Genomic DNA, 12,560 nt, shown 5'->3' with positions numbered 1-12,560 from the left:
ACCCTTCCTTATATGACCCTGATGGGTTTCTTCACTCTCAAGCACACACCTCCACACAGGCACACATACACGCAATTTAAACATAAAATTAAACCTTAATAAAAATATAAGGGAATCCCACACCACAAAGGTTGTCTCTGTGGCAGTCTACATCTGGAATTAATAGAAGTTACTGTGTTCTTCCCATCTCCTGCTATGGATCAGGGAGTAAAGCCTCAGAGCAGCCAGAAGGGTGATGTAAAAGTTGGACACCAAGCAACCCGGCAGAGATGAGACAGACCCAATGGTCCTTATTTCACAGGAATTGGCACACTAAAGAGCCATTCTTCTCTTACAACCACTGGTTAGTTAAAATGGTAGACAAACCAAGGCTGAGAGACTTACCCACTGCCTAGCACACAGCCCAAGTCCCCACTTCTTCAGAACCCAGCATGCACACTCGCTTCCTTTCCTTGATACCTGAAGATTTCCACTCATCTTCCCACCTCCACCTAAGGCTCAGAAAATGTTATGGGCTCTCCTTATCCTCCTTCCTTAACCAAGTAGAATCAGTGTGCAAAGCCTATGCAGGCACTAATTCAACCTCGATGATTCTCTATCAGATTCTGGATTTTTCTCAGGAGAAGCATGATTACCCATGCATAGCAAAGCATCACTTGAGCAAATGATAGGTGCTCATAGCTCCTTGTAGAATGGATAAAAAAGATAAATAAATAAATAAATAAATAAATAAATCCAAAATTCCAAAGGGGACACAATCCCATGCAGCCTGGACAGCCTACTGTGTCACTTACATTCATGTGACCACCCTTTTCACCTCTCAACTGGCTCCTTAATGGTGACAGAAACCATTTGATTGGGTATGACTGACAAACAGAAGTTGCATGTTTGATCCGGACAATTTGATAACTTTAGTGATAAGTATGTGCTTCCCAAAAATATTCCAAGAACCCCATCACCTCATGTACTACACCCACCAATGTACGACTTTCTGTCTGCTACAAAACACTTAACAAAAGCCTCTCCTCAACAAATTTTAAGCACACAACAGGTTTGTTAGCAGTGTCCAGCAGATAACTGGAAGTTACTATCTTGGACCACAATTTTACTTTCTGCTCTTTGAATGTGACTATTCTAAGAATGTAAGTGGAACTATACAGTCTTTGCATTCTATGCCTGCCTTTGTTTAACCTTTAAAAAAAACTGGACTCACACAAATTTTTAAAACTTGCAGAATGCCCTTCCCTTTAAGGTTGGGTAACGTTCCAACACAGGCAAATACTACATAGTCTTTATCCAGTCATCTGTTGATGGATCTTCAGAGCTGTGCATATAGATCATGAGGAACTACTACTAAGATGGTCAAAACTTCACTATAAATCAGAGAAATAATAGAGAATATAATTAACTAGCACCCTTTAAGACACTCGGTAAGCCCATGCCAAGTGTGGTAGAATATATGTAAGTAGAGGATACATGCCCTAGCACTCAGCAGTGAAGACAAGAGATCCAGGGCTATGTTGAGCCCATCAAGCTAGCCTGGGCTACATAGCAAGACCCTCTGCCCCAAAAAATAATGTTCACACTTGTATGTGTTTATTTCAAAAGAGGTAGAAGAGGAGATGGGACAATAGGCTTAAAATGTTTGATAAATAGTAAATCATGATATAGCAGCATAACGGTAAATATATTTGCTTTTAAATAAAAATAATATATATGGAAACATTAAATGCAACTCTGTTGAGAACGATGCAGCTTGTAAGGCTCAAACACAAAGTGCAGAGCTTCACGCTGTAAAATTGTAATTCAGAACAATGGGGATACTAGTCACATAACCCAAAGTGGATTTATGGCAAGAGGCATATTGGTGATAAAGAGAAATATTTCAAAATGAAAAATGGGACTATTTCAACAGGCGATATGCAAATTATAAATTTTATGCAAGGAAAAGGGTGTATTTGAAATGCATGAGGCAAATTTTATAAATCCGTTGAACAATTTTTACAAAAGCCGAGAGAACGAGAAGACAGAATTATTATTGAGGAGAAAGGCACTTGGAAAAGGATAATAAGTGCATTTATTCTTAAGCAGCAGCTAGAAAACACTGTCTTTGGTCACTACAGAAGGACTCGTAAATGAACTTGGACCCTGACCAGGAGTAGCGACATATGGGAAAATAAAGGAAACCAACACTGCTTTGAAGAACTGCGTACAGCACAGAGCATGCTCTGATCACATGGTAGACGCTGAAAAGGTAACTGAAAACAAACCCAACACCTGGAAATGGAGCAAGTTGCCCTTTGAAAAGCTCTTTGCCAATGAGAAATCCTAATTGGGAGTGTAAGAACATGTAATAGAATGAATATGTGAAATTAGTCACCATGAAATGCAATAAAGTAGAAATTAGAGTAAATGTGCACCCTCGAACACAGGTCAGATCTGCAACTTTGGAAATAAGGACAGCAAATAAATCACGACAAGGCAAAGAGAACAAAGCAGGACAAACCCCAACCCAACGGCGAAGACAACGAACTCCAAGACGCACAGCAAAGCCAGGGGATCTGCTCCTCAAAACAAAAGTAACAAAAACTGTAAACTCCTATCACAGTGATGGGAAAATGCAAAATACAGATGGATCACCAGAAATGAAAGGTAGTGGAGAAATGATGCGTGCTACTACGCATCTGACAAACTTGACATGCTGTTGTAACAGTGTTCATGGATGAGCCCTTGTAACAAGTAGGAACATTTCAATCAGACCTACACTTTTTAAAAGAACCTCAAACCAATCTACCTTGCTGCTCATGAAAACGAACTGCTTAGTGTATGTATATTACATAAAGCCCTTAGGACTGAGGAGATGGCCCATCAGGTAAAATGTCAGGTACGAGGGCTGGTTTTCAGATCCTAGCACCCTGGTAAAAGTCGGGAAGTTGTAATGAATGGTTCACCCATAATCCCAGCAAGCAGGAGGCACAGTAGGGGGATCCCCTGAGCAGACAGGCCAGCTAGAAGATTCAGTGAGTTGAATCCAGCGGGAGACCCTGCCCCAGTATATGGTGGAGGAAGAATTCCAGCATTGGTGATGGAACAGTACATGTGTGTATGTACATATGTACACACACACACACACACCACCACATGCTTGTAATATGTACACACACATACATGTAGTCACATACACATACTCATATACCTTTAAAAGAACAAAACAAGAACAACTAAGCTTTTAATTAAGATATTTATGTCAAATGGGGTTCACTGGTGAATTCTTTTTGGCTCTCAAATTTGAAACAGTGTTAAACATTTGCAGAAAATAAATAATGAAGGAATAATTTGAGCAGTTAACTTGCTAGTTGCCAAAAACTGTGGAAGACACCACAAAGGGAACCCAAGACCCACATCATTCTCATGAACATGAAAAGCAAATTTCCTCATTTAAATGAACCGTCCTGAATTACAGTAACATTGTTCTTTTAAGGTCTGGTTCCCAGGTTATCTTATCAAACAGAAAAACATACCCTCCTGTTCTTCAAGGTCACCAGGGCCTACACAGACCAAGTTCAGAGAATCAATCCCCTTTCCCAGATTAACTTGTTTCCTTCATCTGTAGTAATAAAGTATGTCCTAGTGTGGGAATGTTTCTGCAATAATTGTCTGCTGCCCAGATCTGGAAACGAAATGCCAGTTTTAATTTCATGTATATGACATCACAATAGTTGTTCTTTACCAGGTGATGATTCCAGTGTGCCCACATCCTTAATGCTCTATAATCATTACCCTTGGAAACCCAGAGAAAAGAGAAAAAAATGAAGACACATGTTACCTTGACATCGCTTAATATTCATGTCACAGAATCCTGAGCACCTAGCCTAATGACTACCAGTCATAATTTGCTGATTCAAGCAGCATGAAGAGGGACAGGAAATTACCTTACAGGAAACTTTCACTGAAGCAGCTGAATGTCTGTGAGAAGATGAGGTCATGAGAACCTAGAAAGACACCCCTGTCCTTAAGTCATGAGCCACTCTACTGGAGAATTTTACCTGGGGTTTTTGATATTCTATATAGTTACAGAAAAACATGAAAGTTTTGTGGTAGAATTCTCCCAGGGTGAGGACTGCCTTAGAAAAGAAAACTATGGGTTTTAGCTCAGTGGTAGAGCGCTTGCCTAGCAAGCATAGGACCCTGGGTTCGGTCCCCAACTCTGAAAAAAAGAAAAAAAAAAGAAAAGAAAAGAAAACTATTTTTTTAACCTTGGAGAGAGAGAAAGAGAGAGAGAGAGAGAGAGAGAGAGAGAGAGAGAGAGAGAGAGAGAGCAATAAACACAAATTCCTTACTTCAGTCCTATCTTCTTCAACTCAATTCACAAATTTTAAAGCATACATGGTCCTAGAAAGAGAGAAGAGATCTCACAGTATCCCACTCCTTCCAGCCAGAACATAAATTATGCCCATGTCTGATGTATCCACACTGTATACACTTCCTTCCCATGACTCACTTAATGATCCTAGGTTATCTGATCAACTGTCACCGCGTCTCACTCCTTGTATTCAGCTAATCCTCATTTAACTTAATAATCCTTAATAATTAATACAAACTAATGCTGACCTGAGTAGTTAAAACCTTGCATCATTGTGTCTATGACAGTTTGCCATGTCAGACTCTGGTGAGTGACATTTACAGATTGGATGGGACAGAAGGACCCTGGAGAGCTGCCTGATGCTCCTGACCCAGCACCTTTACGAACGCCCTCAATCTCAAGGATGACGGCATGTTTTCTCTTCTTCCTCCATGCTCGTACCTCATCTCCATGCCCCAGCCTGCTGACCCTCCCCTGTGTAACTCACTGCAAACATGTGTCTCTTCTCAAACATAGCCATTGACACAACATGGTGGATCCTGTCTGATGGTAACAGCCACTACAGCCACAACAGGAATCGTCATAGTGCCAATTACCAGCACCTCTTTCTGAAAGCCTTCCAGTCCCCCTTACAGGACTGCAACTGATTACCCCAAGCCCATTTTCTAGGTTCTATGTCTTCCTATATGAGGGTCCTGACTACTTCTATCCTAGTTCATGCCAGGGCCCTTCTCAGAGTCCTTCCTCCCCACATGCCTTACTCCCAATGCTACTCTTGGCAGAAGACACATGGGCATGGTCTATTTCTTATAACATGGCTCCTGCTTGATGTGTGCTTCCTAACCTTTGTTTCCTCTCCTGTAGTCCCCAGCCCATAGAGAGAGAGGATCTGTGGCGTTTTCTGGCATTATCCACCCTGGGCTGTGTGACCACGTGAGCTCATGGGCAAGACACTAACACCGAAAACATTTTTGCCCAAGTTCCTCCTCCCCACATGCTGAGTCCTTAGAGAGCGGGAGTTGAGAAATATTTACCTTTCTACCCTGGGCCACAGATAGTGACTGTCGGACAACAAGGTTGCCAATGTCATGGCCTCATTCCCCTCCCCCCAAGTTTTTGAGTAAAGTCATGAAATCGATATTAGCAAAGAGAAAACAGAGTCGGTACATTAAAATTAGGTTCTGATCATGGCACATACCCTTAATCCCAGCACGCAGTAGGCAGAGGCAGATGGATGTCTGAGTTTGAGTCTAGCCTGGTCTATGGAGCAAGTTCCAAGGTAGCCAGGGTTACACAGAGAAACCTTATCTCTAGAGGAAAACAAAACAAACACCCTAAGTTATGAGAGAATGAAGGAAAAACATGCATTAGGAAGGAGTAACTTGAAGAAGTGCAGATGTTACTGCAGTGAACCCCGCTCATTGCAAAGCTGATTCCTTTTTGGAATTTAGTTCACTGAAAACGCTGGCTGTCGTTGACTATGCAGAACATCTCGTTTTAATTCAAAGGTCAGTGGGTTTCTCTCTTAGAAATTCCATTTTCTTTCCTTAAAATAGAAAAACGATTAAATTGGAATAACAAAATCTAATTGTTCTAATCTAAAAATAATAAAATATTTCATATATTATTTACGAGGCACATTTTACATGGGTGCTCTTAAAAGTATTCCTGATATACGGTTGTCATACTTGATAAATGAAATTATGATGCAGAGCAAAATTTGAATTTCGGATAGACACTCTTGTACTCCATGCTATCATATCTTGTATACAGCCATAATAAAAGAAGTATCAATTACCTGAAATTTAAATTTAACTGTTATGGCTTTACTTCTGATATATCTCTGACAAAACTATTCTAATAGGAGTCACAGAAAACAATTAAAATTAAACTGAAATTTTTACACATTGCAAACTAACACTGCCATTCTTTGACTTGTGGATATTCTGTATACTGGGTAGCAGGGTCATGGTATTCTAATCATTTGTCGTAAAGGTCATTCCTTTATGTCACCATGAGAGACTTTGGAGCAATTTCCTGAAAGTACATTATTTTCCAATGAGGCAGAAACTCATGCAGTTTTTTTTCCTCTGGAAATTAGTCTAACCAGGTATCAAATAAATGAGTCTACCTATTTTTCCCAATTAGATTTTATTTCAATTATAGAAAGATGCTGCCTCTCTTAGTTGCAATCACAAGGCAAGGCCAATGTATTACTACCCTGCTCCCAGCACAAGAGGAGTCTGTGCTCAGAAGAGCTAAGGACCTGGGTTAAACCCAGTGCCTCTGGAATTCAGGGAAGCACCAAGAGGGAGAGGACAGACTCAGGAGATCCTCTGAGGTCTGGTGTGCCCTCTCCAGAAGCCAGCAAAATTTGCATGACTTTAAGACTGATAAGTGGAGGAAGAAGCCTCAGATAAAGAAGTTGAATCCCAAAAGCTGTTTCGGATAGGTGGGATAGGTTTTTCTAGCTGGGCTTTCTTGTCTGGCCTCAGTGGGAGAGGATGTGCCTAGCCACAGAGACTTGATGGGCCAGGGTTGGGAAATACCCGGGAGCCCCCACCCACTCAGAGGAGAAGGGGAGGGGAAGGGGGAAGATCGTGAAAGGGGGTGACCAGGAGGAGGGCAGTGAGGGGGACATAAGGTGAATGAGTAAAAACAAACAAACAAACAAATAAATAAATAAATAGAAACAGACTGCTAAAAGAAAAAAAAAACAAAGATAATACTATAGGCATGTATTTTTTACAGCCTACTCTAAAAAGGGCTCAACCTCTGTTCTAGCCTACCACTCACCAGGGTAGTGGAAAAGAAAGGTAATTAAAGTACAAGGAAACAGAACCTGTTTGGAAATAGTTCTTTGGGTGATTCCAATCTTCTTTGTTCTCAGTCCAGTGAACTAACAGACACCAAATATAAACCAGCATCTTCAGTTCAGTCTACTCGGCAGGTACCATTCAGGAACCAGCAAGGGCAGTTCAATCCAGAAGAAACCATGAGGTTCACCAACCAGCCAAATATACAGAAGCAGCAAGAAGCCACGGGAGCCCCTGTGAGAAGTTTTCTGTCAAGTTTCTATGATGTCCCCACAAGCAAAGCTCAACAACACAATGTAAGGCATTTGTTGGAAACTTGTTTTATACCCAGTGCTGGGCTGGGGTGGCCACACACCCTAAGGAATAGATTTGGGAATAGTGGAACGTAGAAAGGTATATCCTTATGCCTACAGACTTCCCAGTCGAAAGGAAAGCAAGCTGCAAGTGTGGCCGGAATAAAATATAATCTGTTGAAGTTCTACCACTGAGGGCACAGCTTTCTTCTTGAGATGTAGGAAAAGTCGCATCTGTTGCTCCAGAACACTCTCCTAAGGATGCAAACAGGAAAGAATGAAGGAAGAGAACTCAGTTTTTTCTCAAATGGGGGTCCCACTCTGGCCTATACCCATGTATGATGGTCTGAACGAGATGTCCCCAAAACTGTTGGGGCTCTGAACACTTGGTGCTCATCGGTGGTAATGTTCTGTGAGGCTTAGAGGGTGTGGCTTGTAGGAGGAAATGCCATTGGAGGCAGACTTCAGGGGCTTAGAAGACTGATGCCATTTCTTTTACTTCACCCTCTGCTTCCTGCTTATGGTTTAAGCTGTGAATTTCTGCCATCCTACCCACCCCTTTCCCCCTGGAACCCTAAACCCAAAGAAACCCTTCCCTGTGGTGTTCTATCCCAGCAATAGAAAACTCACTAAATATACCATGCCTGGTTAACGACACTGCCTATGGTCGTCCGAAGCTGTATCTACTTGCCATCAGGCATGCCTTTGTGGAGTCACACCTGCTTCCACCTCTCCTGCCCTCAGCTTCCTCCTGCCCTTAGCTTCTTTCTACTCTCAGCCTACCTTTCTATCACCCTCCTCATCTCCCAGTCTCTACAGTCCCTCAGCATCTCCCGCCCAGCTGGTCATACGGGGTCCAAGGTCCTGAAAAAGACAGTGATGAATGACTGTTGCCAGCTTGCTTTCTCTTTCTATTCAATCCAGGACCCTAGGTCAAGAAATGGTGAAATCTGCATTCAGGGTGGGTCCTCCTGCTTCAGTTAACTTAATCCATAAAATCTTCCACAGACATGCCCAGAGACAAGACTTGTCTCCAAGTGGATTCAAGGTCCTGTCAAGTTGGCAATCAATATCAACCATCATTTATTTGTAAAATGGTGCAAATACCACTTTATAGGCGACGTAGAAACTTTTATGATTTAAAGCAAGTCTTTTATCCAAAGATTTCAGAGCCATCAATAAAAGCCAAATGGGTTTTAAAAGAAATTATCACTGAATTTCATGTGTCAATAAAGTCTACCTCTGATGTTGATCATTAAAAAAATATAGATTTGAAAATGCTTTTAAAAAGCAAATAAACTGAAAATCTTCTGGAAAGAGTGCATTATTCCAGTTGGTCTGTCTTAACATCACTTCACTAGCTGATGGCTTCAATAAATGAATAAAAAAGTAATAATGGAAACCTATTCTCTCACAATTTGAAAGCTAGAAGTCTAGGGTTTGGGCTGGCTGCCTTCTTCCTGTGTTTATGAAGAGGTCAGGAAAGGCACAGCATTGGAGCAGGAAGGAGATGGAAAGGGGGTTCCTTGGACAGTGGGTGCATCTTTTAATTAATTAATGTATGTATTCTTTTAATTTATTTTTACACTCCAGATTTTATTCCCCTCCAGTTCACCCCTCCACTGTGGTTCCACATCCCATACTTTTCCCTGCCCCCTGCACCTTCCCTGTCTCCACAAGGATGTCCCCACCCTCCCCACCCCACCAGACCTCTAAACTTCCTAGAGCCTCCAATCTCTTGAGGGTTAGGTGCGTCTTCTCTGACTGAACCCAGACCCGGGAGTCCTCTGCTGTATGTGTTGGGGGCCTCATCTCAGCTGGTCTGTGCTGCCTGGTTGGTGATCCAGTGTCTGAGAGATCTCAGGGGTCCAGGTTAATTGAGACTGCTGGTCCTCCTACAGGGTTGCCCTCCTCCTTAGCTTCCTCCAGCTTTTCCCTAATTCAAGCAGAGGGGTCAGCAGCTTCTGTTTGTTGGTTGGGTGCACATATCTGCATCTGATTCTTTCAGCTGCTTGTCGGGTCTGTGGAGAGCAGTCATGGTGGGTCCCTTTTTTGAACTCCCATAGCTTCTGTAATGGTGTCAGGTCTTGGGGCCACTCTACCGGACCTTCTTTTCCTCAGGCTGTTTTCCATTTCCATCCCTGCATTTCTTTCAGACAGGGATAATTATGGGTCAGAGTTTTGGCTGTGGGATAGCAACCCCATCCCTTACTTGATGCCCTGTCTTTCTGCTGGAGGTAGATTCAATAAGTTCCCTCTCCCCACTGTAGGGCCTTTCATCTAGGATCTCTCCCTCTGAGTCCTGAAAGTCTCTCATTTCCCAGGTCTCTGGTACATTCTAGAGGGTCTTCCCGAGGTTGCCAGTTTCCATTCTTCCTGCTGGCCCTCAGGGCTTCAGTCCTTTTCCCCCACACAATACCAGATCATGTCCCCCTCCCCCCATCCCCCATCTCCTTTCCCTCCACTGTCCCTCCCTCCCTCCCCACTTGTGGTTGCTCTCTTCTCCCTCCCAAGAGGGACTGAGGCATCCTTACTTGGGCCCTTCAGCTTGTGGACCTTTTTGAGTTCTGTGGACTGTATCTTGGGTAGTCTACACTTTTTTTTTTTATTTTTTGTTGATTGGTTGGTTGGTTGGCTGATGTCCACTTATTACTGAGAACACACTGTGCATGTCCTTTTGGGGCTGAGTTACCTCACTCAAGATGACATTTTCTTTTTTTTTTTTTTTTTTTTTTTTTTGTTCGGAGCTGGGGACCGAACCCAGGGCCTTGCGCTTCCTAGGCAAGCGCTCTACCACTGAGCTAAATCCCCAACCCCAGGATGATATTTTCTAGTTGCATCTATTTGCCTGCAAAAACTCAGGATGTCCTCGTTTTTAATAGCTGAGGAGTATTCCATCGTGTAAATGAACTTCATTTTCTGTACCCATTCTTCTGTTGTGGGACATCTGGGTTGTTTCCAGTTTCTGACTATCACAAATAAGGCCGCTATGAACATAGTGGAACGTGTTACCCTGTGGCATGGTGGAGCATCTTTGGGGTATATTCCAAAGAGGGGTATTTCTAGATCTTTAAGTAGGTCTATTTCCAATTTTCTGAGGAACCTCCAAATGGAAATCCATTTGGATGCATCTTTTTAATAAGCACAGGAACCTTCTCGGGTCACATACCTAGCCAAATTCAAACTCACTTTCTTCCTTATAGCAATTGCAGCCATGCTGTGTGAGGGATCCACACAGGTTCAGTTCACTTTGAACCTCTTTAGACAGAGCACCTGGAGTAGAGGCGGGTCTACTACAGAGGGTTTAAGGAAGGCTCCAGGGGATACAGAAAGACAACAGAGGAGACAGACTAGAAAGAATGAGAAAACTTCTCTCAGTAGCAAAACTCTGAAACGGAATGATTTCATTCCCCAAATAAGCCATCACCACATACACACAATAAAATATTCAGAGGCTGTGTGAAGGAATGATAACCGACTAGAGATGAGGGTCACAGGGTTGGTGAATTAATGTGAGATTTGGAGTAAAAATAAAATCCAAAGGGGATAAAACTAACAATCTACCCTAAAGACATAGTGAAGTAGCCTTCTAAAATACACATCAAAATGTACCCAAATGCAAAGCTTAATATTTTCTTTCTAATTTGAAGTTAAATTTATAAAACATCGTAAAATGCTCAGTTAACACTATTAGTACGTTAATGAAATTTAGGCCAAAACAACCACTAACATATTGGCAATCCTGCAGCTGGCAGGATTTCTTTCTGTCTTATTTTAAAGAATAAATCTTTACTCTGTGATAAAGATTAACAAATGCAGAACAAATGCTCAGAAAACTATAGCGGCACAGCAAGCAGGGCAGACAGGGGCAACAATGCTGTGTAGTTCAAAACACAGTCTGAAGAGCCTGCTGCAACACAGGGCCACTGAAACTCTGCAGGGAAATGATTTTTACGGGTGTGGGAAAGATGGCGACCCAAAAGAAGAATAGGTCAAGACGGAGTAAAATGCACCATTCTACGGTGATACAGCAACAAAAGATTTCACTACTGAGAAGGACCCTGGTGGAATATGCTTCACGGTAGAGCTTCATCACCTTGGGAAACTCTTCCACAAAAGGAAAGACTGAAGGGTTTGTATATGAACTCAAGTACTTGTTCCTTTGCATAGAAAGCAGGGAAAAACAGAAAACTTGTGTTGGGTGCAATTTTAGCATGTTTCTGAAGGAACATGTCGATGGGATAATTTATTGGAATGTTTATGAGAAACAAATGAAAGCAAGTTTGGATTAAGAAGGGATGTCAGTTGAATATGAACGGTAACAATACAGAAAACCAGTAGCTTCTGTCTATAGTAGACACGATAATCAGAGAAGCACATGGAAATAAGCTCTTCGCATAAAGAACTAAAGAAATTGCCAAAAAGCAAGCCTTAAATGCATCCAACTCCTTGGAGAAAGCTAAAACCACCAGGAATGTTCTAGAAGATGACCTAATGCCTTCAAAGTGAATCGAGAGCAGGATATCAGTGTGATGAAAATATCAATTCTAACCAGATTAAGACAACAAGTGATAAAATGAGGAACTTATCAATTCTAACTAAATTATAAATTCCAAGAATCCACCTTTAGAGAATTGTTACCTTTGCTACAGCTGTTAAATCTTAGCATAGTCATCCCTTACCATCATGGGGAATGAACTCCAGGACCCTATACCTACCAACCTCCTGCTTACATCCACAGATACATAGTTCCTTCACCAAAACCAAGTTGATATTTACACATAACAGAGGTGCTTCCTCTTTTTACTTTAAATCTTTTCTAGGTTGCTTTCGATGCCTAAAATAATACACATGCTAAGTAACCAGTGGTTATACTGTACTGTCTAAGGAATAATGAGACGAAATACGTCTGCTCAGGATACATGCAGCACCCTCTTTGGTTTCCCTCCTGGATGTGTAGATGGTGTTTTCACTGTGTGTCCTCACAGGGAGTAACCTTTCTATCTGGTGTCTCTGGTGTTTCCATTTTATGTCCTAATGAGTCTAGAAGACACCAATCATTTGGACAGTGGATCCCTTTAAGGGTTC

The sequence above is a fragment of the Rattus norvegicus genome, chromosome 16 (genome assembly GCF_036323735.1).
Source record: "Rattus norvegicus strain BN/NHsdMcwi chromosome 16, GRCr8, whole genome shotgun sequence".
NCBI classification, from domain to species: Eukaryota; Metazoa; Chordata; class Mammalia; order Rodentia; family Muridae; genus Rattus; species Rattus norvegicus.
Note: the sequence above shows the minus strand (reverse complement) of the source record.